The sequence below is a fragment of the Heloderma suspectum genome, chromosome 1, assembly GCF_057233095.1.
Source record: "Heloderma suspectum isolate Gila_16-S chromosome 1, 16-S_ref, whole genome shotgun sequence".
In the NCBI taxonomy this organism is placed as follows: Eukaryota; Metazoa; Chordata; class Lepidosauria; order Squamata; family Helodermatidae; genus Heloderma; species Heloderma suspectum.
Window position 1 is genome coordinate 129,874,262 of NC_139458.1, and position 24,661 is coordinate 129,898,922.

Consider the following 24,661-nt stretch of genomic DNA (forward strand, 5'->3'; position numbering starts at 1 on the left):
AGCGGCGAGCTCTAAAAATAAGCTCTGCGAGAGGCAATTCCCCTCGCTCATCGCGCTACGCCCGTTTCCTCCCTCCTTCTCTCGAGCCCCCGCAGACCTCCCAGCGCCCAGGCCAAGGCGGCGGCGGCGGCGGCGGCGGGCGGGGCCAGGGGAGAAGCGAGCTCTTGGGCGTGATTGGCAGGTCCCGCAGCCCACCACGAGGTCGGAGTAGCGGGGGAGCCGTGGCCGGGTGCCCGAAGGTTTCGCTGAAGCACCTATCAGCTGCTCCGGGAGGTTGTGAGTGACGAGTGGGCGGCGAGCGGGGTTTGGGCGTGTGCTGCTGGCTGCCTGGGGCTCGCCTTGTGCTGCACGCGCACTCACGCACACACGCATTGTCCAAGCCGCCGCCGCCGCCGCCGCGGTCACAGCAGCCTGTGAGCGGGCGGGCGCTTGGGCGTTGGGTGCCAATGCGGGGAGGGCGCTGCAAGCAGGGGGCTCCTCCGCCGCCGAGGTGGAAAGTTCGCCCCTGCACCGGGCCAACGGGGAACTGACGAAGAGCGAGCAGCCGCCTTGCAGGAGAAGGGGCCGCCTCAGGATTTATCCAGGACGAGGCTTCCAGCCCCCACCCCCATGCAAAGTTTGCATTCTCCCCCAGGCTGCCTTTAAAGAGCCCCACTTGCTCCCCTTGGAACGCGCCGCGTTGCTCTTCTGCCTTGCAAAGGAAGCAGAGCCGTGGGGAGCGGACAGTTGGTAAGTAAACCCCTTCCCTTATATTTTGCTCTTTTGGCGCTGGCTGGGAGTACACTCCACTCTCCTCTCCGGCCGTTGATTCTTCTTGCTTGTAAAGTAATTCGTTAGCAGCAGCGAGCACAGGAAAGGCAGCGCTGAAGCGCCTGTCGCCCTGTGGGCGTCCCCCATCTCTTCTCACCCTGCTGGGAATTGTTCAAGGGGCGGTGGGTTTTGTAGAAGCCGGAGGCACTGCAGTGGCGCTGGCGGCGTGTCCCAGGGCGCGTGTGTCGACCGTGGGGAGCTGCTGCTAGCCAGCCGCAGCCTGACGTTGCAGAGCTGGGCTTTTCCTGAGCCGAAGGGGCAAAAGGCGGGCTGGCTTTGGCTGTCTCTTTTCCTGGAACTCGGCTGCAGCAGCTGTAATGCGAGTCTCCGAAGTGAGCTCTGAAGGCCAACCCTACCCCCACCCCCCGTAGCTTTGTTTATTTTCAAGTAGAAGAGAGTCACCACCCAGGGTGGTGGTGGTGGCAGTTTGGGGGGCGGCATGCCGTTTTGGACAGAAGAATCTTCAGGGGAGGGAGAGAGGGAGGGGTCATACAATCTGACAAGGAAGCAACAGTGGCTGCGAGTGTGAAGGAAATGGCCTGGCGTGTGTGCGAGTGTATGTATGTGAGAGAGAATCGGTATACAGTGGGGTGTGTCTGATTGTATATAGACTTAGGGCAAGGGTGGGAGCAGAAATGTGCTAAGAGGGTCGGGGGGAGCAGCCGCTTGTATTCTTCAGGCATGTGGGTTTCATTCTCTGGTGTTTGACTCCTCCCCTTTGTTGTGAGTCCTTCACTTGTAAAATCTGATTTTTGTTTTTTAAAGTGAGGTTTTTCACGGCTCTTTTTTACACCGGCTCCATACGTAATGGATCGCTGTTTTAGAAAGCTATTGGTCGAGACGGGCTAGTGTTTTCCTCTTGTGCCCCAGTTCAGTAGCCACCTTATTGCAGCCTCTGACGGCTATGGACCTGCACTTGTTTGCACGAGGAAATTCAGTTGCCAGGCGTAATACTTTTCCTGCTGTTCTCCTGAATCTGCCACTGGGTTGGGGCTAGGGGTGGGAGGGTTAAGAATCACCTGCTCCCCTGTCTCTCTGCCTCGGTTTACAGTGACTCTGCTTTCTGAAAACACATCCTGTCAGCCCACAGAACATTGTGTGTGGGGGGGGGAGGGGCGTTGCATCCTCCAGAAGAAACCTCCAGCCAGCTGTGATGCTTCCTTTGCCTGTTCTTTTCTTCCAGAGTCTTTGCCCCCTTGGCTTTTTGCCAGGTGTCTGGGTACCTCTGCATTTATTATCACTTATTTTTCTGAAATTCATCTCCAATGTAGGGAGTGGTCTGAGATGATAGTGAAGTAAGTTTGTCCACAGCTGCAGATCAAGGTGGCTGCTGATATTTTGGCATGTGAAAATACGGACTATAACTCTTGATTCCCATTTATAGTTCCGAAAGGCTTTAAGGGAGAAGGAGCTGGTTACCAGCAGTGTTGTCTCTGTCTCTCCTGCCCCTTGGAGAGACTTAATCCTTCCATTTGATGCGGGTTGCTTTCTAGCCTGTAGTAGCCTTTTGGTATGACTGTGCACTGAGTGAGGAGGGGTTAACATGGCTTCCTTCCTTGCTAGTTGATGCCACTCCCAATGCTGTAAACTGTCACTTGAGAATAGTTCCTGGGGACTCCAATTCTCTTAGTTAACGGTGGGGGAAATCCCAGGTGCCTAGTTGGCCAGGATCTTAGCACTGTCATGCTGCATGCCCAGGAATGTCACATCCCCAAAGCCTCTGCGCTAAATGTTGGCTGCTGGATTTTGAGATTTGCTGCTGCCAGTGCCTAAGCGTTTTAAACAGGTTTTCATCCTTGCTTGGGCTAAGCAATAGTGTCTGCGTATATTGAGCTAGGAGAGGAATGCATTTATTCCCTGTAGAAACAGTGTAGGAGAGATTCACATCCTGTTGCTAAAAGCAAAAGTTGTTCCAGGCAGTGGGATCTGGCCACTGACTAAGTGTATAGTGGCTCCCAATGGAACACTGTCTTCTCATTCAGAATCCACCTGTGAGCCCCACCCATGAAAGAGGATGTTGCTGCTGCTCCAGGGCACCTTGTGACATGTTGCTGTCTCTGAGCACTTGGCTTTTAGCAATCCACCAATCTGGTGGGGCCTGCCTAATGTAACATTTGCAAATTGGCTGCCTAGAAAAAATAAGCAATTATTTAGCATGCTAAATATATCTGATAAGAATCAGAAAAGCCTGAGCTACGCAGCCATTGCTCAAATACATGTGCGTGTTGCTGCAACTTCTCCTTGGGGATGGACTGAGGCTGCTGTCCTACATAATTACTTAGGAGCAAGTCCCATTGAAATAAGTGGGGCTTAGGTCTGAGTAAACATGCATAGGATTGTATTTGTTAATTGAATATAGTGACATTGTTAATCTGCAAAAACAGTCCTTCTGCTTATGTCAATCAATGATGAGGTCCCTTTCTCTTAACTGACAGATTAGTAGGAAAAATCAACAGTTTTAAATCATAGTTTTGTTGCTTACTCACTAAAATAGTTTAAATCACTGACTTAAATTAGTTAAAATATGAGCCAACAATGTGATATGGCTTCAAAAAAGGCCAATGCTATTTTGGGCTGCATTAATAGAAGCATAGCTTCCAAATCCCGGGAAGTACTAGTTCCCCTCTACTCAGCACTGGTTAGGCCTCATCTGGAGTACTGTGTCCAGTTCTGGGCACCACACTTTAAGAAGGATGCAGACAAGCTGGAGAGAGTTCAGAGGAGGGCAACAAAGATGATCAGGGGACTGGAAACAAAGCCCTATGAAGAGAGACTGAAAGAACTGGGCATGTTTAGCCTTGAGAAGAGAAGACTGAGGGGAGATATGATAGCGCTCTTCAAGGACTTGAAAGGTTGTCACAGAGAAGAAGGCCAGGATTTCTTCTCGATCATCCCAGAATGCAGGACATGGAATAATGGGCTCAAGTTACAGGAAGCCAGATTCTGGCTGAACTGCAGGAAAAACTTCCTGACTGTTAGAGCAATACGACAATGGAACCAATTAGCTAGGGAGGTGGTGGGCTCTCCCATACTGGAGGCATTCAAGATGAAGCTGGACAGCTGCTTGTCAGGGATGCTTTGACTTGGATTCCTGCATTGAGCTGGGGGTTGGACTCGATGGTCTTATAGGCCCCTTCCAACCCTACTGTTGACTTCTACTTCATAAAGGAAGAACTTGGCCTAGAAACAATGGTTTGTTTTTTTTAAAGAGAGGTGCTTGGTCTTGCATCTATCTAGAAGCCATGTCCTTGCCCTCGAAATCCTGTACCTTAATCCCAGATGGTAAAGGCTGGCCGCTGTTTCTCAGTAGGGAAGGAAAGCCATGCTATATATGTGGAAGAACACATGTTATCTTTAGTCATATTTTGCTTGATGAAGTTCTGGAGCTGAGCTCTGGCTGAAATTAAGTCTTGACTAGGCAATGAAAGTTTTTTCTTGCTCTGGTAAGGCAGGGCTGAGATATACTGATGCAGCATTTCAAAACAGCAAGACTATTTTCAAATGAAAAATGGGGTTAAAAAAATATTTAATTGTACTTATTTTGTGTGTGGATGGATGTTACTCTGAGGACTGTTCCCCCCCCACCCCCAGTTAACCATACTTTTATGGAAACTATGGGCATGTGCACCTGTTACTTAAGATGGAAGGGAAACTGATTTGTTACACTTTACTGGCATCACTGAGAGCCAGTGTGGTGTAGTGGTTAGAGTGTCAGACTGGGACTCAGGCGATCTGAATTCTAGTCCCTGCTTGGCCATGAAGCTCACTGGGTGACTCCAGGCCAGTCACTACCTCTCAGCCTAATCTACTTGCCCAGGGTTGTTGTGAGGATAAAATGGAGAGGAGGAAGATTGTGTAAGCTGCCTTGGGTTCCTTGCAAGGGGAAAGAAGGTGGGATATAAATGTAATAAATAAATCTAAAGGTCTTGTACTCAGGGTTTGAAAAAATGGAAGCTTCTTCACCTGCGTAGAGATGATTACACTGCTGATGCATGTATGGAGGTATGGATGGGGAAAATGTGTGGCCGAATGTATAAGGCTTTGTATCTTGTTATGTACTAGTTATAATATGAAGGGTTCATAACAAGATACAAAGTCTTTAATAGGGAGGAGCTTTTATGGAATGTTGAAATCACAAGGATCTGGAGGAAATGGGGGACTTTGGGTAATGGGGATGAAAAAACATGCATAATGTTTCAAACAACTTTTTATTCACAAATTTGCATTAAAATAATTTGTCACATGGGATTAATATTATGATACAAACATTGATTTGACAGCTTGGAGCTGTGGCTCTGAATCCAAACTATCCTATGGCTCCCTAAACTCTGTCTAGGGGCCATAGGATTGCTCCCGCCAACCCATTTGTTGTTGTTGTTCAGTCGTTCAGTCGTGTCCGACTCTTTGTGACCCCATGGACCATAGCACGCCAGGCCTTCCTGTCCTGCGCTCTCTCCTGGAGCGTGCTCAAGTTCATATTCATTGCATCAGTGATGCTATCTAGCCATCTCATCCTCTGCCGTCCCCTTCTCCTTTTGCCTTCAATCTTTCCCAGCATCAGGGTCTTTTCCAGGGAGTTTTCTCTTCGCATTAGGTGGCCAAAATATTGGAGCTTCAGCTTCAGTATCTGTCCTTCCAATGAGCATTCAGGGTTGATTTCCTTTAGGATGGACTGATTTGACCTCCTTGCAGTCCAGGGGACTCGTAAGAGTCTTCTCCAGCACCACAGTTCGAAAGCATCAATTCTTGGGCGCTCAGCCTTCCTTATAGTCCAGCTGTCACAGCCATACATTACTACTGGGAAAACCGTAGCTTTGATTAGACGGACCTTTGTCGGCAAGGTGATGTCTCTGCTTCTTACTATGAGTCTAGGTTTGCCATAGCTTTCCTCCTAAGGAGCAAGCGTCTTTTAATTTCATGGCTACAGTCACCGTCTGCGGTGATCTTGGAGCCCAAGAAAGTAAAATCTGTCACTGCTTCCATTTCTTCCCCTTCTATATGCCAGGAAGTGATGGGGCCAGATGCCATGATCTTAGTTTTTTTAATGTTGAGTTTCAAACCAGCTTTTGCACTCTCCTCTTTCACCCTCAACAAGAGGCTCTTTAGATCCTCTTCGTTTCTGCCATTAGGGTGGTATCGTCTGCATATCTGAGGTTGTTGATAATTCTCCCAGCAATCTTAATTCCGACCTGTGATTCATCCAACCCGGCATTTCTCATGATGTACTCTGCATATAAGTTAAATAAGCAGGGTGACAATATGCAGCCTTGTCGTACTCCTTTCCCAATTTTGAACCACTCGGTTGTTCTGTGTCTGGTTCTTACTGTTGCTTCTTGACCCTCGTACAGGTTTCTCAGGAGACAGGTAAGGTGGTCTGGTACTCCCATCACTTTCAGAATTTGCCACAGTTTGTTGTGATCCACACAATCAAAGGCTTTAGCGTAGTCAATGAAGCAGAAATAGATGTTTTACTGGAATTCTCTTGCTTTCTCCATGATGCAGCGAATGTTGGCGATTTGATCTCTAGTTCCTCTGCCTCTTCTAAACCCAGCTTGTACTTCCGGTAGTTCTCGGTTCGCATACTGCTGAAGCCTAGCTTGTAGGATTTTGAGCATCACCTTGCTGGCATGTGAAATGAGCGCAATTGTGTGGTAGTTTGAACACACTTTGGCGTTGCCCTTCTTTGGAATTGGAATGTAAACTGACCTTTTCCAGTCTTGTGGCCACTGTTGAGTGTTCCAGATTTGTTGGCATATTGAATGCAGCACTTTAACAGCATCATCTTTTAGGATTTTAAATAGCTCAGCTGGAATACTGTCATCTCCACTAGCTTTGTTGTTACTAATGCTTCCTAAGGCCCACTTGACTTCACTCTCTAGGATGTCCGGCTCAAGTTCAGTGAGCGCACTATCATGGCTATCAGGGACATTCAGATCTTTCCTGTATAGTTCTCCTGTGTATTCTTTCCACCTCTGCTTCTGTTAGGTCCCTGCCTTCTTTGTCCTTTATCATGCCCGTCTTTGCACAAAACGTTCCCTTGAGATCTCCAATTTTCTTGAAGAGATCTCTAGTCTTCCCCATTCTGTTGTTTTCCTCGATTTCTTTGCATTGTTCATTTAAGAAGGCCTTCTTGTCTCTCCTTGCTATTCTCTGGAACTCTGCATTCAGTTGGGTATATCTTCCCCTTTCTCCCTTGCTTTTCGCTGCCCTTCTTTCGTGAGCTACTTGTAAAGCCTCGTCAGACAGCCACTTTGCTTTCTTGCATTTCTTTTTCTTTGGGATGGATTGAGTTGCTGCCTCCTGAACAATGTTACGGACCTCCGTCCATAGTTCCTCAGGCACTCTGTCTATCAGGTCTAATCCCTGAAATCTATTCCTCACCTCCACTGTATATTCATCAGGGATATGATTTAGGTCATGCCTGAACGGTTTAGTGGTTTTCCCCACATTCTTCAATTTAAGCCGAAATTTTGCAAGAAGCAGCTCATGATCTGAGCCACAGTCAGCTCCAGGTCTTGTTTTTACTGACTGTATGGAGCTTCTCCATCTTTGGCTGCAAAGGACATAATCAATCTGATTTCGATATGGACCATCTGGTGATGTCTATGTGTAGAGTCGCCTCTTGTGCTGTTGGAAAAGAGTGTTTGCTATGATCAGCATGTTCTCTTGGCAAAACTCAACTAGCTTTTGTCCTGCTTCGTTTTGTACACCAAGGCCATGCCTGCCTGTTATCCCGGTGATTTCTTGACTTCCTACTTTAGCATTCCAATCATTTACACTAACATAAATCCTCAAAGTGACATTAAAAGATCCTGTATTCAGGCTATTGGTTCCTGTACCCGAGACTACCACCATCATTAAACATAATGCTTTTAAAATTTTCTATAATCAGGTTATGATTAATGAATATACACATGTTGATTTGTTATGTTTTGTACAATTTTCATAGAAATGAAGTTCCCTAAGGGCGCTCCTATGTGCGTTTAGACAGAAAACATGTATAGGATTGTGCCCTTAGTTGCATTTTAAAAAAATGAGTGGGTGGAAACATAATATGGGAAAGAGAACACCTTTGCCTAAAGAAGAAAGAATGGAGGCCTGCATGTGTTGTTCAGAAGTGAACATGCCTTCTATCTTTCCATGCTCCTTCCTTGCACACTTGGATGTGGGCGCTCCTGTTTCAGAGATCTATGGCCTAAGCAAACTTTTTCTAGCTCATAATTAGTTGCCAGCATAGCTTTTTGCTATGCTGTGGAGCAGGGGTGCAGAAACTCAGGCTCAGGGGCCAAATCCGGCCCATCTGGGTTCCCCTTTCGATGCCTCCTTTCTCCTGAGCCCCAGTCATTTGGTGGGTTCTCAGCTTTTTGTGCAGTTTTTCTCCCATTGTAAAACATCGAGATGCCTCTCCTAAGGCTTAGCTACTGGCAGTAAGAGTTTAAGCTGCAATATGCTGGTATTTTCGGCTCAACCCCTTTTGCTTTTGGCCCCACTCACCTCAGAATGCACCCCCCAAGAGCTCCTCCAAAATAGAATTCAGTCCTTGGACTGAAAGAGGTTCAGCAGCCTTGCTGTTCAGTCTCCAAATACCAGTTGATAGGGGGGGAAAACAAATGGGGGCTGTTGTCTTCATGCCCAGTTTCTAGGCTCCTCAGAGGTATCAGTATAGCCACTGTTGGCAATAAGCAGCTAGGCTCTTGGTCTGATTCAGCAGGGAGGTTTTTATGCCCAGTCAGTTGTTGGTGTTACAGTACTATCAGCAGTGATTGACAGCTTTACATCCTGACAAAAAGTCTGGAGAAATCACAACCACTGATTGCTGAGGCACATTCTAGACATTTGATGCAGGAATTCATTCCCCTGTACTCTTGTTCCTTATTTCTCTGTTGTTTGGTTCCCTCTCCATTCTTCTCTGGATGGTGCCACGCAATAGGAATTTTGAAGTATTTTTCTGTTCCTGGTGCCATAGGTATGGGGGCTTTATTTTCAGAAGGCAGGGTATTTTTAAAAATAAAATCAAATAGCACTTGGAAGACCTTTAAGAAGCAGTACTTTCATTGTTGAGTGAAAGAACAATGTATGATTGAATGTTTAATTTTATATTGGTTCACCTGTATGGTTCTCTAAACCAGCTAATTATGCAACCCTATTCCATAAGCTAAGGCAGCTGTCCCCAACCTGGTCCCCTTCAGGTGTTTGGACTACAATTCCCAACATCCCCAGCAATTGACCATGCTGGCTGGGGCTGATGGGAGTTGAAGTCTAAATCCTATGAAGGACACCGGGTTGGGGGAGGCTGCCATAAGCTGTGGGCACTTTACATTTTCAAAGTGTTCCAAACCCTGTTAATATAATTCTAGTACTGTCCCCTGCCCCATCTCTCCTTAATGTCCTTAAGGCTGTGATCCTGTACATTAGGAATGGGGAGTATGTGGCTCTCCAGATGTTGGACTGCAACTCCCATCATCCCTCACCATTGGCTGTGCTAGCTAGGGCTCATTGGAGTTGCAGTCCAACACCATCTGAAGGGCCACATGTTCCCCATCCCTGCTGTACACACTTATCCAGGAGTCAGTCCTATTGAACTCCATGGGACTTTACAGTAGATGTGCATAGGATTGCACTGAAAGTCTTGGGTTCTGTATTTTACAGTAGAGATGCATTTAAAAAACACCCAAACAAAGCGTGCCTTCTGCTCTGTCTTGCTTACCGTGTTGTCAGCATATATAAACAAATGTTATTTCCGTGGTCCTTAACCTCGCTTCCACTGGCTTGTTTTTTATTTAACCATATTGCCCCTGAATTTCCCTCCCTTCTCAATTTAATACTGTCCCCCATAAGCAGAGTATATGCCAAAGGTCGCCACCACATGCTGCCCCTGATATAATGACCTTAAGGAACTATCAGGAGCCATAATGAACTTCTGCAGTAAGGAAGTGGGGAGAGCCAGTCCTGGGAGCAGACTGAAAAGTTGATGGATGAGGAGTCTCTGCCCTTTGGGAATTTTGATCCCTGGCCTCCTGCCAGGCCTCCTCCGTTGTTACATGAGGCTAGATAGCAAAGGGGGTCTTGGCTGCAGTGCCACAGTTGTAGGTGATGTTTCTCAGAATGAGGGAAGACAGCCAGGTGGAAATTGTGGGCTTCATTAGTATAATTCCTTAAAAATCCAAGCCATTGATTTCTAGTTTCTAGTGCATTTAGCACGTACATTAAGTTTCTAGAAATAATCTTTCCTGAAGGGGTAATGCTTTCAATGCAAGCTGATGCAGCCACAGAATGGTATCTTTGGAAACGCTCCTATTGTGTATTCAGAGAGATGACATCATATGCTAGTTTATGCACAAGAAAACTTTGTATTTGAAAATCTAAAAAGCGTTTGGAACTTATGTGTCTCTAGATTTTCCCCCCTCAAATCTGCATTTGACTCTTCCATCTCTCCCTGCTTCCACCGACCCAGTGGAATCTTGGAAAGTGATTTGGGAAAGAGTATAATGTTAACTTCTTGCAAACACTTCCGTCATACAGCTGGATCCTATGTATGCTAACTTTGAAGTAAGTAACACTGTATTTAATGGGACTTCTTGGTAATTGTGCATAGGATTGCAGTTACAGCCTTGCAGGTGATAAAATAATTTGTACTGCATGTTTCACGGATTACCAACAAGAATTCCAGGGAATGAAATGGATGTGATTCATCAGTAAACCAGTATGAGGGAACACAGCTAAGAGAAGATGTATATTTACTACTTCTCTGTGTGTAGGTTGTTAAACAGCAGTTAGATGAAAAGTGGAAAAAGGTCAAATACATTTAAACTTCACTGGCTTTCAATACAATGGATCATGTCCTATGGCATTTTCATAAACTTTTAGAGATCATTGAGAGTCACAAGCACATTTTAGTCTAGTTAATTGATTTTCATACTGTCAAATAATATATTGAATACTATTCTGCTTTGCTTCTAAACTGTAAACTATGGTGGATAATTGTGTTATTTTTCAGTGAGAACATAACTGTTATGTTAAATTGCTGTTTTTTTGTTGGTATAAAAATGGCAATAGAATGGGGTGCAAGGATATTGTACAATAGTATTATTTCATCAAAGTTCCCCAGGGAGCCATCATCTCAGTTTTGCCTCCAGTGCATGCTGTACAGTTGGGTAGAGCAGCCTTTCTTAACCTGGTGCCCTCCAGATGTGTTAGACTACAGCTCCCCTAATTCCCATCCAGGATATCCATTGGTCGTACTGGCTGGGAATTGTGGGAGTTGAAGTCCCAGACTTCTGGAGGACACTAGGTTGGGAAGACTGCAGTAGAGGTTTTCCCAGTTAGCTGAATGGAATCCATCAGACCTTGGTTAATTTCATTGCTTCCTAGTTATTGCTGGAGAATGCAGTGGACTGAAACCATATCAAATTTGCACTCTAGTGTAATTTAATGGGAGCTGTGACATCTTGTCACAGTGATGGGTTGCTTTAACACTGCATTTTAAAGATATACCTGTGAAAGTGTAGTGGATGAAGATAACAAAGCTAAACTTCTAAGGGCGCAATCCTGTGGGGATAGGCAGCCACCTCTGAACTCAGAGGCGACCGCCTATCCAATGCAGGGCAGGAGAGGCTGTTCTCGGGAAGGCGGAGTGAGGGAAGTGGTTGCCAGATGACACATAGGATGTGTCGTACCGGTATTTCCACCTTCCCCGCCACACATCCCGGAAAGCCCCATTTTCACTGCTCTGTGCTTCTCTTCTGTGCACGGAGCTTTTCTGAGCTGCCTGCAAGGCAGCACGGGAATGGGGGAAGGTCGGTTCTCTGGGAACTGACCTCAGAGCCTGGGCTCCAAGGTCGTTTCCTGGAAACCAACATATTCTATGGCCATCTGGCTGCTGACTAGCGGCCATAGGATTGCTCCCTAAGTTCATGTTTATGCAGATGCATTCATCAAGACATCGGGATTGTCCAGATCTCCTTAGTGAATGTGTGCTTAATGGCAACCATAGGTTTACTGAGACATAATTTGTGAAGCAATTTTTAGTGTCATAAAATCAAATTGAGAAGGTGTAGCAGCTTTGGAAAATAAAAAACCTCTTTGGTAGAGATTTGTTTTAAGTGTATTTTAAAAAAAATCCAGTGTCACTGTAGCAATCCTTCCCTTACCAGTACAAAAGATCAGCCATTAATTGTTATTTCACTGTTATCTTCAATCTGTGAACATGGTTAGAAGAACACATGAAAAATGTTTATCTTACAACAGCTTTTCTTGGCTGTGATTCTAGATATATTTAAGTAGGAAGTAAATCCCATTTAACGCAGTAGAATTTACTTCTGAGTAAATATGCTTAGGATCAGACCAAAAGACTTGTCACAAACTCTGAAAAGCAAATTTTAGCCTCGCTTGGTCTCTCTCTGTAGTATGTACATTGCAGTCTAGGTTTCACATTTCCCGACTGATTTAAGCAAAAACTCTCTTAAGCTTTGTGTTGAAAATGGCCAAAGTCTTTATCACTTCTCCTATTTTCATATTTTCTGTAAACTGAAAAATCTTTGTTCATGGAAATGATATCTTTGTCTGAGATTTGACTTCTCCTCCCATTGGTCACTCCCGCTGTTTAGTTGCATGAATCAAAGCTCTGGGATTTTGCTTGTCAGGAATGGCAAAAGGAATTTAAGCTGCTTGACCTGTCGTGTTGTTGGGATTCTGAGCACCTTTGTGGATTTTGAGAGCATAGGTATAAAAGTTCTCTTTTCCTTGGCGAAGATCTGAAATGATGAGAAATACTTAATCCTTTCAAAATTGCAGACCTACACATGAAGCTGCTTGCTGTACTCCTAGAATAGGGGTAAGTGACTTGTGGCCCCCCAGATGTTGTTGGACTACAACTCCCATCAGCCCTCAACTTTGGCTATGCTGGCTAGGGCTGATGGGAGTTGCAGTCCAACAACATCTAGGGGGCCACAAGCTGCTCACTGCTTGACCTTGGATCTTGCTATTTTCTGTCAGGAAGTCCTGATGCTGTATTGTAGGGGTTGCAAATCTTGCTCAGAGGCAAGGAGCAGGCATCTTACGTCTGGTTATACAGATTTTAAGTAAGATCCCATTCTCTTCTCCCCTTCCCAAACAGAACTGGTTTGACTGACATAGTAGAATAGGGATGGGTGAGAAATTCATTTTGCATGTATGGAAAGCCATACATTTCCAAAGTGTGTTTTTTTTTTAAGTGTTCAAAGGGCAGTATCTAAGAGGGCCGTTGCACAAGTGGCCTATCCTGCTGATTCTGTTGCACAAGCAGGACCCATTCCTTGTGCAATGGAGATTTATCACTTCCTGTAGGAATCCCCAAAATGCGTGGAAATGCTCGTTTTTGGATCGGGTCAGGTTGGCATACAAGTACCCTTATACGAACTCCACTGGCCTGCCCCGTTCCAGAAACGATAATTTCTGCTCATTTCTGGTTGCTCCTTGAAGTGCTGAATCTCTGTTGCACAAGCAGTAGGTCTCACTTGTGGGACAGAATCGGAAGGGGCACAGCGCTCGTTTGATGCTGCCCCCCACAACACATGCATTTCAGAATTGCACACAAAAATGCATATATTTAAAAAGTGCTCATATAAATGTGTATATTTACAAAAAATGCACAAAACAGACACTTTATTGAATGGGGGAAGTGTGCACATTTGCAAAACTGCGCACAAATGTTCATGTTTGCAGAAAAATGCACACAAAATTTAGGTCTTTAAAATGCACAGGAAAATGTATAGTTTTTTGTGCAGGCTAAAAAAAAATGGTGATCTCATAGAATCATAGAAAGTAGGGTTGGAAGGGGCCTATAAGACCATCAAGTCCAACCCCCTGCTCAGTGCAGGAATCCAAGTCAGAGCATCCCTGACAGATGGCTGTCTGGCCTCATCTTGAATGCCTCCAGTGTGGGAGAGCCCACCACCTCCCTAGGTAATTGGTTCCATTGTCGTATTGCTCTAGATTCTGATGTGGAATTGGGGCAGAACGAATGTAATGTTGGAAAAATGAGAACCTGAGCAAAATAGAGCTTGACAGTTTTGCCCATCCCTATAGTAGAAGCAACTTGCTTCAGGCAGAAACAAGTGCTTGACCTGCGGAAGCATGATATTCATTCCCCATCCTCACTGTAAATAAAAGATCTGTATAATTACATATGGCCTGATAGAATATTTGCTACCAACAATGCGCTTCATCAACCTCTGTTATATTTGGTATTGAATTTGGGGTTTTTTTAGTGGTGGGGAAGGGTTCAGTGAGAATATTTTATATTAAATGCAGATCATTTGTACTGGTGAGACATGTCACCTTCCGGTTTTCATGTCTCTAAGTTGCCCTGGATGAGATTAGAATGTGCATTACCTACACTGCTCAAAAGTTAGAACATCAGTCCCCAACCAGGACTTGGCGCAAGAACTGTTGCAGCTTTTGTGATGCAAGTCATTGCATGGACTCAGGCAGTGCTCAAAGGCAACTGGACTGTAGGCAGACATGAGCTGGCCCAGCTGTGTGGTCTCCATAAGTTGACCTAAACACATAACATCCCCAAGGACTTGGCTCATTAACATTTTGTGGACTTGACAGTGCTGTAGAAATGCTTTGCGCCATCTCTCTTCCACTATAATGGGAGTATGACAATTAATAGGGTTGGGGGGAATGGAGTGGAGGACTGCGGTTGGGATGGAGTGAAGGGGAGAGGACAAAAGGTGGGTTGAGGACAATGGTTTAGCAATTATTAAAATGAATGAATAAAGAAGGCTGCAATCCTATGCATGTTTAGACAGCAAAAAGTCCTACAACTCCACTGCTGGCTGGGGAATGCTGGGAGTTGTAGGACTTTCTTCTGTCTAAATATGTATAGGATTTCACCTTGAGATAGTCTTTTCCTTTGACCAACCTGATTATTTGCTGATTATTCAGAAACTCTGCTGGTTGAATTCCATTTTATTTGTTCAATCTCCCAAATTCGGCTGCATCTTTTGATGATGAGATATTCTGGAGTGAGATGTTTTAAAGAGTTTTTTACATTGCTTCTTCTGCAGCATCCCTTTAGCATTGGTTGTCCTCAGCATAATGCTCAATCATTTCCCTTATGACCTTTCATATTATTGGGACAACCCCCGCCCCCAGTTTTTCAAGTTTGAATTTCAGTCATGCAAGCCAAGCTTCTCCTGTTAGGACTGGTTCATGCCCTCTCACAAATTAGGACATTTCTACAATGCGATGTGTGCATTTTCTACAATATGTGGGCAGTACAACTTAGGACCAGGTTATCTTAAAGATCATCTCCCGCTATATAGACCTGTTAGACCAGTGGTCCCCAGCGTGGCGCCTGTGAAGCTCTTCATTCTCTGCCCCCTCCAAAAATTTATTTTTTAATAAAAATACCTTAAAACATGTTAGGGCGCCAGGTTCTCCTTCCTGTTCCTGAACCTGCTGCTGATCAGCAAGCAGGAAGAGAAGGAAAGAGTTCCTTCCTGATCCCATCCAGTCCCCTGTGTGCTCTCTCGCTCTCTCCCTGCCCAGTTTCTAGCCTTGCTATTTCTCTCCACCCAACCCCTTTCCTCCCTATTTGTCTCTCTTCCCTGTCCCTAGCCTTCTTTTTCTCCCTTCCTTTCCCCTAGCCTTACTCTTTCTCTCCCACTCACTCCTTTATCTTGCTGTTTCTCTCCATTCCGAGTCTCTAGCTTTGCTATATCTCCTCTTTACCTCACTGTTTCTCCCCCCTCCTAGCCTCTAGTCTCGCTCTTTCTCTACCCCTTTGCCTTGCATTTTCCCCTCCCAGCCTCTAGCCTCACTATTTCTCCCCCGCCTCTTTTGACTAGCCAGCCCCTGACAGCAGCCATTATGCAACTAGCCACATCCTCTGTGGGAGCCATTTTGTGGTGGTGCCACTTTCAAATTCACAAATGTGCCCACGGGTCCCAGGAGGTTGGGGATCCCTGCGTTAAACCACTGTGATCTTCAGGGCAGTCCTTGCTGTCTGTGTCACAGCCTGCAGAGTCCTATCTGGAAGCAACCCAGCAATGAGCCTTCCCCATTTCTCCTTCTGGAATGACCCCCCCCCCTTCTGTGACACATCAGGCACCCACAGTCATGTACTTTTGATGATGGCTAAAAATTTCCCTCCCTGGCTTTTAAACTTATCTAAATGTAGTTCTGCTTTTAATGATGTATTGTTTTGTAATACGTTGTGAACTGCTTCAGGTTTTTTTAAATGGGAAGTGGCATATAAATGTTCTAAAATAAATAAATAATGAAGACAGAAATACATGCCTTGCCTTGATTTGTATCGGTAGCTCCTATACAATATATCGTAGGCTATAGAATTGTGCCTGCTGCTCCAATGTGCACAGAGGATTACTGGTTCAATGTGTGTAAACCATGAATGGAGCCCTATCAGTTTTGCACAAGCTGACTTGAAGAGCCAAGCGTCAAAACATATTTAGCCCAGTATTGTTCAGCAGCCCTTCAAAGAACCATCTATTCATAATGATAGGGTTGCCCTGCACCCCGAGCCAGCTACCTACCCATTATCTCCTTTTTGGCCTTGCAAGCTGGGAGGGATGTGGGGCTTCTTCACAGACACTGGGTACTTCCTGAACTTCCTTGATTTTCTTTTGTTGGACTCGAGCTAATGGCTAGCTGTGGAGGCAACTTAAATCAGAGCTGGAATTATTCTACAAACCAAACGGTTGCAAGGAGTGGGAAGTTCCATTCTGGGACAACATTGGGGTAGACAACCTGGTGCCCTCCAGGTGTTTGGATTACAGCTCCCAGCAGCCCCAGCCAGCATAGCTAATGTTTAGGGATGATGGAAGTTGTTGTCCAAAACATCTGGAGGGCTTGGGTTGCCTATCTCCAGGCTATGTGGTTACAGTCACTTCATGTGTTTGAAGACAATTCTTCAAAGTGCTGTGTAGCTTTTTGTTTAACAGTCTGATCTGCAGACACTGGCGGGCGATAGTGTTTATCTCCATGCTGTGAAAAGCTTTACCTGCTGCTTTCTGCACATCAGGCTGCTGATCAAGGCATCACAGCAGAATACGTGGTGATTTTCTGTTCTTTAAACTTGGTCATTTGGAAACTCCCTAGCACAGCCTTTGCCAGCCTGGTGCCCTCCAGATGTGTTGGACTACAACTCCCATCCACATCAGCCAACATGGGAGTTACAGTCCAACACAGCTGGAGGGCACCAGGTTTGGGTAGACTGCCCTAGTGTATGGAGAAGGGAAACAGGAGAGACCTACTTACTTCAGAGCAATGGCACACAAGTTTGGGAAAGGCTCCAGTACTTATGGAATTTTTTTATTTCTTTAAAACCATGTGAGTCTTCTCCAGACTCTAGAAATACTGATTTGACGATGGAAGGGTATGGGAGATAACTTGGAAATAACTGTGTTAATGTTCTGATCTTCGATCTCCTAATTCCTTCAAAGATTTGTCATTTAAGTGAATGATTAATAACCCTGAATACAACCAGTTGCTAATGTAAGAATGCAGGCAACCTACATCCAGGCATTTAACCCAGCTATTCATGATATTTCTTTTTCATTCATTGTACATTAGGATCTGCTTATTATTGGCTAACTTTATATATAAATTTAGTAATCACAGTTGCAAAGTATGGATGATCAAACCTTTTTCTTAAATTCACGTGCCTCTAAATCTGCCTTTGGTATCCTAACTGTTAATATTAAACTAATTAGTTCTTGTTATTCTGTAAGTTAAATAATTGAGGACACAATCCAATGCAGGTTTAGACAGAAAGTCCTACAACTACTAGCATTCCCCAGCCAGACATTGTTGTAGACTTAGTTCTGTCTAATCATGCATAGGATTGCACCTTTAGTATGTGTGAGATGTGGCCATGATAATTCAAGGAAGAATTGATGGATTTCAACCAAATTTGGTACATAGTACTAAGACAAGATAAAACTGATAGACTAAACAATCCCTTGTGCATCTGACATGAGTAAATATTCTACCACCTTTTGGTACTGTTCATTGTACCTGCACATCTTGGTACATAGTAGACATGCATCCAGACAACTGTGCCTTCCAGAGCAATGTCTCTTCTTTTATGAGCATTTGATCAGGAGTAGAATGGATTGCAGTTCTAGGGGATTAAGATTCCACACTATAGCTAACTGCACTCCTCATCCCTCCATGCATAGTTGGGGATAGAAAATATAGTTGTACCTCACTGGCATGAACCCCAAATGTTGACACATAATGTGCTCTTGTTTAGTTCCATTAGATGGATGCGGTTCCTCCCCTTCAGCACGCTTCTGTGTTAACAGGTGTCAACTGAGTTTTGAAGCTTTTCTTTGTGGTATGTTATAGCTATAATGTCTGCATATGAATCTTTCCAGAGCCTGAACTATTTCATAACAAGGAAGCCATGATTCATGGACCAATATCTGAAATGCACACAGAATCTGTGGCAGAAAGGTTACAAATGTTTTGAAGCTGGTACCTTTGCTTTTTCAAGAAAATGTGCTGGTTGTATCAGCGCTAGTAAACACATGAAAGCCAAGGAGGGCCTTGGCCCTTTGTTCACCTACAGGCCCCATGTTTGGGCTGATCTGGAGTAGTGTGCTTTGTGAAGCACTTTCCTGTCATTAACCAGATGTTTGGGTGCCAATGCACTGGCACCAAGAGAAAATTGGTGCAAGATGAATATATGCTCAACTCTCCTGAAGGGGATTTTTTATTGGTATCGATGCCACGAAGAATAATTATTGTGTCAGCTTCCTCCTGGTTGTGCTGATGAAGATGTTCAGACAATCTGCCATTGTTGCAGTGTGCAGTTTCTGACAACCACAAACTGTCATTGTATTTTGAAGAGTGTATTAGATACCTCTCAGCCAAATACTTTGTTCAGTCATTGTTTCAATGTGAGACTGAAATTGCTTCAATGGAATGTAGTAGATAATCGTACTGTCTCAGCCACATGGTACTATACCTCACCACCTGTGTCCTTATTCCTCATCTTCTCTTTCAGAGACACTTGCACAGTCTCACTTCATGATGACCACCTGGGCAACACTTGTTACAGAACTTTCAGCAAAATTCCTGCATGTTTTCATCTGATCAATTTTCTGTGTTGTATTTGCAAATACTAGTCTATCCAGCAGAATGGATCCTTTTCTGAGATTGTGCAGGTGTGACATCTGCTGGTTGCAGGGTAGTTTTTACCTGTTCTTCTATGGCTTTCATGCCTTTTGACTTGTCCAATTCAAGGGGCATCTGGAGTGAAGAGTGATATTGGGGGAGCTGAGAACTCATTTTTTTCCTAGTGCCTTTTTGTGGTCATTGTGCAGCTGACTTCTCATTACAATGATGAATCTAGCTAGAAGATTTCTCTCTTCTTAAAACTCAGAACTTTTGGCCTTGATCTTGGTGTTGAATAATTTGAAAGAATAGTTAAATTGCTTCAAGGAGGCTTTTTAAAACTGGGGACAAGACTGGCTGCTGTGGTGTGCTGATTCTTTCATATATGAATGTTTTGTGTAGCTTTGCCCCAATGAAATCCTTATTAGAAATGTCATGTTGGATATTGTCTGGCATTACTGCCTTTGTCACAACATTAACAATGTTGCATGACTTGTAATGAAATGAATTCCCATGTTCTAAAATGATTTCGTTCATCTTTGAAACATTGGTGAACGCTCTGAAATGCTTGCACCCTGTGAATTCATGGTGCTTTCATCTTGTTGTCCTTCCGAACACCATCATGCCTTTGTCTTTCATGTTTTATTCCATGATCAGGAACAGTGGAGCAGAAAGGATTGTCACTTTAGTTCCCAGAAAAGTCTCCCAATTCAAGAGCATGCCATGAGTCAAAAAGGGTGTGCTGAGGCTCCTGCATCTGTGCACAGCACACTGGACTCAAATGGGCATAGTTTATGTGGTCATCAGCAAGGAAGTACTTGTTAAGTTCTTCTTGGGCTTAAAAATGCAATTTCTAATCTGCTTGCCTTGAAACTCTTGCATGTAATAGGATGGCCTCCAATTTCCTTCTGTAGTTCAGAAGAAACTGTACCATTCCTTGGCTCTTGCTCCCAGACTCCTGCACCTTGTAAGATAGATTTACCCTTCCCATTGTGCCTGTCGTACTTTTATCCATTGCTTGCTGCATTTCTTTTGTCACCAGCTTGATGATGTGTCTCTTCAGTGGGGTGTTTCTTCCACAGTTCATTGAGGAGCAGATCATAGAGTGCCACTGATGTTGCTAAATGTGCTTCCATAGATGAATCTAACTAGAAATGCTTGTCCTCCAGCATTTGACGAACTGTTGTTGAAGGGCACATGTCTGCTTCTATCCACAGCTGGCCAAGTCCACTCCCTTCAATGTATTACTTAGGGCTTTTAGGGAAGAAAGTATTGTGTGGTGCTCTCCAATGCAAAGAAGCCTTTCATATTGCCTCAGGACATAGTTCTCTCTAGGGCTGGTGCAGTTGTGGCTGCTGAAACATGAAGCACTCCCTAAGGCTGCTGCAATTTGTGCAACTTATCTCCTAGCATCAAATTATCTTTCCTCTAGAGTCTTAGTATAATAACCTGGGTTTGTTGTGGGGCTCAGAATTTTGGTGTCCAACTGTGCAGGAGTAGGGGTGGACTTCTTTGAACCCCTGCAGAGTAGTGCCTCTGTGATTTCAGGTGGACCAAAGCTTATGGTGGAGTTTACAGTCCCAGTTCTTCATTAATTTCTACACATATTGGCTACTACTGGCATGGGGTCACCATGCTTGACAGTGTCTTGCTCCCAAATGAACAGTTGGACACAATCGTATGCAGTCTCATAAAGGACACTTTCCTGGAGATGATGGGGTGTAGTTTGGGGTGAGCTAAAGCTTATTGTGGGATAGATCCCCCCCCCCCGAGTTCAAACTGGAGTTTTGGGCAAGTTGTTGTTCTATTTTTTAAATTTAATTTGAGTTCAAGGAGAATAAACCTCCAAAATGGCAAATAAAAAATGTCAAGTGCTAACATTTTTCTCTACAGAATCCACACAACACATTTCTGTAATAAAAACAATTTTAACATTCCAGTCACATGGAACCAAAAACATGGACATAACAGGCCCCACTGTCATTACTGTCACTAGGGAAAGGTCAGAGGGATGGAATAAGGTTATAAATCTGGGTGGTTGGCTAGCATGTTTTTGTGTTCTTGTTTATTTTTGACCAGTGGAAGCTGGTGGCTCCAACGTCAGTGGGATAGCTTATTTAGAGTCTGACTGGTTCTGACTGAAACCTGGAGTGGATTCGCTGCCCCACTGACATCTTGGCCATCAGCCTCCACTGTTTTTGACCATATGATACTTTAGGAGTTGTCAACACCTCTAGGCTGGAGTGTGTCCCTCTTCCCCCACCTCTGCTGTCTCAGTAGGAGGAAGCCAGTGGAAGCCTCCATCAGATGCATTGATGTTGGCCTTTGTGAATTAGGGTGCCTCCAGATGGATGGCTTTTAATGCTACAAATGAAAAGGCATTGTGCAGCTATTTTGTCCTTCCTTAACAGACTATCTGTGGTAAGGAATAAAATGGAAGAAGTGGTGAGAAAATATGGGAAGGTTATGAGTAGAAGACAATGTTGCTTGGACTTCCTGTAAAATTCCATGAATGAGGCAGGGTGAGGGCACCGTAAAAGCCCTGATCTGGAAGCAGTTGTAGTCTCAGTAAATTAGCCTTATTAGTCTAGCAGTGTGTAATTGCATTACTGTGGTGCTTTTTAATAAGCCACTTTCCTTTGACCCCTTCACTGATACCAAGAAACTGTTAACACAATGAACATGTGGTATAATTGCATGTTAGACTTCAACTAGAGAGACCCTGCTCAACCAAGAAACTTGCTGCATGGTTTTGGCTTCAGTGGGACTACCTTGCCCATCTCAAAGGGTTGTTTGGGAGGATAGATTGAGATAATCCCATGTATGTGGCTATGGGAAGGCACTAGTCCAGCCTTTCTCAACCTGGCACCCTCCAGATATGTTGGACTACAACTCCCATCATCCTCAGCCAGCATCACCAGTGATGGCTGGGGATTATAAGAGTTGTAGTCCAACACATCTGGAAGGACACCAGGTTGGGGAAAGCTCCTGTAGGCTGTGTCCTGAATGAAGCAAGGCAACCATCCCTTGGTGGCTAGAACCTGCACCCAGCTCTTATTTGCATTCATGTGTCGTTGTGTTCTCAAAATGTGGTTTTAGGATATCACTGAGAGTTTGAAAGCATCTCTTAAAAAAAAAAAAAATTCAGGAGTTGTTGCATTCTGCTTACCATGATTTACATGGTTTTAATTGATGGCCTGGACTATAGACCATTATTGTGTAAGTGTGACTCCTGGTGCCTAAAAATTCGATGTGCATCAGTTGTGATGACTTTATGTCATTGGAAAAGCACCATCTCATAGTTGCTAACATCTGGTCTATTTTGCTACAAGCTCTTTTTTAAAGCATGTTTTTCACTGTTGGCTCTCATTGGACACTTGAAAGTTGATTGATTTGGGTCACTTCTCTGATTAATAGAGTCTAACGAAGTGATTTAGAAAATACGTGAAATAGTTAAAATACCCAATGCAAAAATATTCTATTAAAAGATGTTACTCTAATTAAAATATAATATGGCTGAAGACCTGTATTAGCTTGTGGGTTAGTGAAGTCTGTTCCTTCTTTTGTATCTCTTTATAGCATATATGCAGAATAACTGAGAGCATAGGCCTCCCACTCTGGTTTTTGTGGTTGAAGCCAAATATTATTAATAGCAATGTGTATATTTACCTGTGCAGCCCCAAATAGTGAGAAGGAACCAGAAGGGAAATACAGAGCATGAAATTAAACAAGGAGATGCCCAATGAAAATGAGGTTTAGAAACTGAGAGAAGGAAATTTAATCTTCCCCAGTGTATAATGAACAACTCTTTTTGCCTTTAGAGTTCTTAAAGTGGATTGCATGTCTTTGGAGCTTCACATTAGTAAGGGTTGATTTAAACATTTCAAAAAGTATCTCAAACTGATTTTAACATTCTTTTAATCCAAGTGGAGTATTGCTTCTTGCAAGAAGAAGAGAAAAGGGAAGGGGAAGAGGGAAGACATAATAATATTGTGTTGCATCAGCTGGCTATAGGTAAAGTTCTCTGGATTGGAGCTGGGTGGAGTAGCTATTAAAGGCCTCAGAAAGATATAAGGAAATGCCAACCTCAAAGAGCCATTTGCATCCAAGACAGAGGGGAAACACTTTGCTGGTGGTTCCTCTGCGGCTGGCCTGAGCAATTTGGAGCTTCCTTCTAGTCAGGAGGGAGTGATAGGCAGGCATGTTGGTAGGCCTGGGCTCATGGGGCCCCAGCCCTGAATCGATTTCCAAAGGCCCTGGATCTATTCCCCAGAGACCTAAGTGTCCACTGGAACCCATAAAAGGCTTTCTTCTCAGCTTAATTGCCATGCAGGGGGCAATCTTCTCGGGGGGTTGCAGCTGGGGAGGGAAGGGTTGACCCCCCCTTCCATCATGCTGCAATGTCCCCAACCTTCCCTTTGCATGGTAATTAAGCTTTTACAATATCTTTCCATTGATGCTAATGGGATATTTTTCTTCAGCTTAGCTGCTGTGTAGGGGAGAGGGGGGATTTCCATCACAATGCGGAGGTGGGAGGCTCACTCTCCCTTTCCCGTGCATTGTAAAAGATAAAGGTAAAGCTGTCCCCAACCAGTCGTGTCCGACTCTAGGGTGTGGTGCTCATCTCCATTTCTAAGCCGAAGAGCCAGCGCTGTCCGAAGACGCTTCCGTGGTCATGTGGCCAGCATGACTGAACACCGAGGTGCACGGAATGCTGTTACCTTTCCCGCCGAAGCGGTACCTATTTATCTACTTGCAATTTCTTGCTTTTGAACTGCTATCTGTGCATTGTGCCCCCCCCCCAAATCTTCCCTCTGCATGGTAATTAACCTTAAAAGGAATTCCATTAATACCAATGGAAAGAGTGGGCCCTGAATCTTTTAAGTGCCTAGCAGCATCCTGGATGGTAGGGGTGCCAAAGCTGGTAGCCTCTTGGTTTTGAGCACAGTTGTTCATCATACCTCATGCAACTACAGATGGAAAGCCAAGAAAAGAGTGCTAGTGTATAATGTGAAGCTGCACTACTAGAAAACTTGGTATGGAAGCACTCTGATCAGGCCTTACTGTGTCATGCAAACCTAGCAAGCATGGGTTATGCAAGGGTTAAACAAAAACAGACCATTGTGTAACCCTTATATAACCCATGTTCATTGGGTTTGCACAACAACAACCAAGTGGGGACTGCATATTCAAAATGGCAGCTGCATGCACCGCAGCCTCACCGTGGGTTAAATAACCCACAGTGGTCTGCTGTTGTTTCTTGTGAACAACCCCATTGGCTGGGTTCACACAGCATGACAATCTGCACTCAAGGCTGAGTATGGGCTAAATATGGGTTATTATTGAACTGTGGGTTGTTGTTGAATCATGGGTTGTTGTGTTGTGTGAACCCATCTGCACTAACAAACCATTGTTTGTTAACCACGGACAACCCATGAAGAGAACCCATGGTTTGTTGTTGGGTTGTAGACTGTAGGTTGTTTGTGATTAACAAACAATTGTTTGCTTGTGTGTCTGGGTTCACACAACACAACAATCCATGGTTCAACCTCAACCCACAGTTCAGCAATAACCCATATTCAGCCCATACTCAACCTTGAGTGTGGATTGTTGCATTGTGTGAACCCAGTCATTGTCAGAAAGGTGTTTCCATGTCTGATATAAGAGTGTTTCTTGTTTTAACCTCACTGGGTACAGATGGTGCTAAATATTTGTAAAGGAAAGT

At 44.4% G+C, this 24,661-nt stretch overlaps 1 protein-coding gene across 2 annotated transcripts in view; it reads left to right on the forward strand.

The window, feature by feature from the left end:
• Positions 1 to 362: 362 nt before the first annotated feature.
• HRAS (HRas proto-oncogene, GTPase) overlaps positions 363 to 24,661 on the forward strand; it is a 78,815-nt gene continuing 54,516 nt past the window's right edge. For both annotated transcript variants that reach the window (XM_084857291.1, XM_084857269.1), the window contains exon 1: positions 363 to 729. The gene's annotated coding sequence lies outside the window, so the exon portion shown is untranslated. The remainder of the gene's footprint in view (positions 730 to 24,661) is intronic.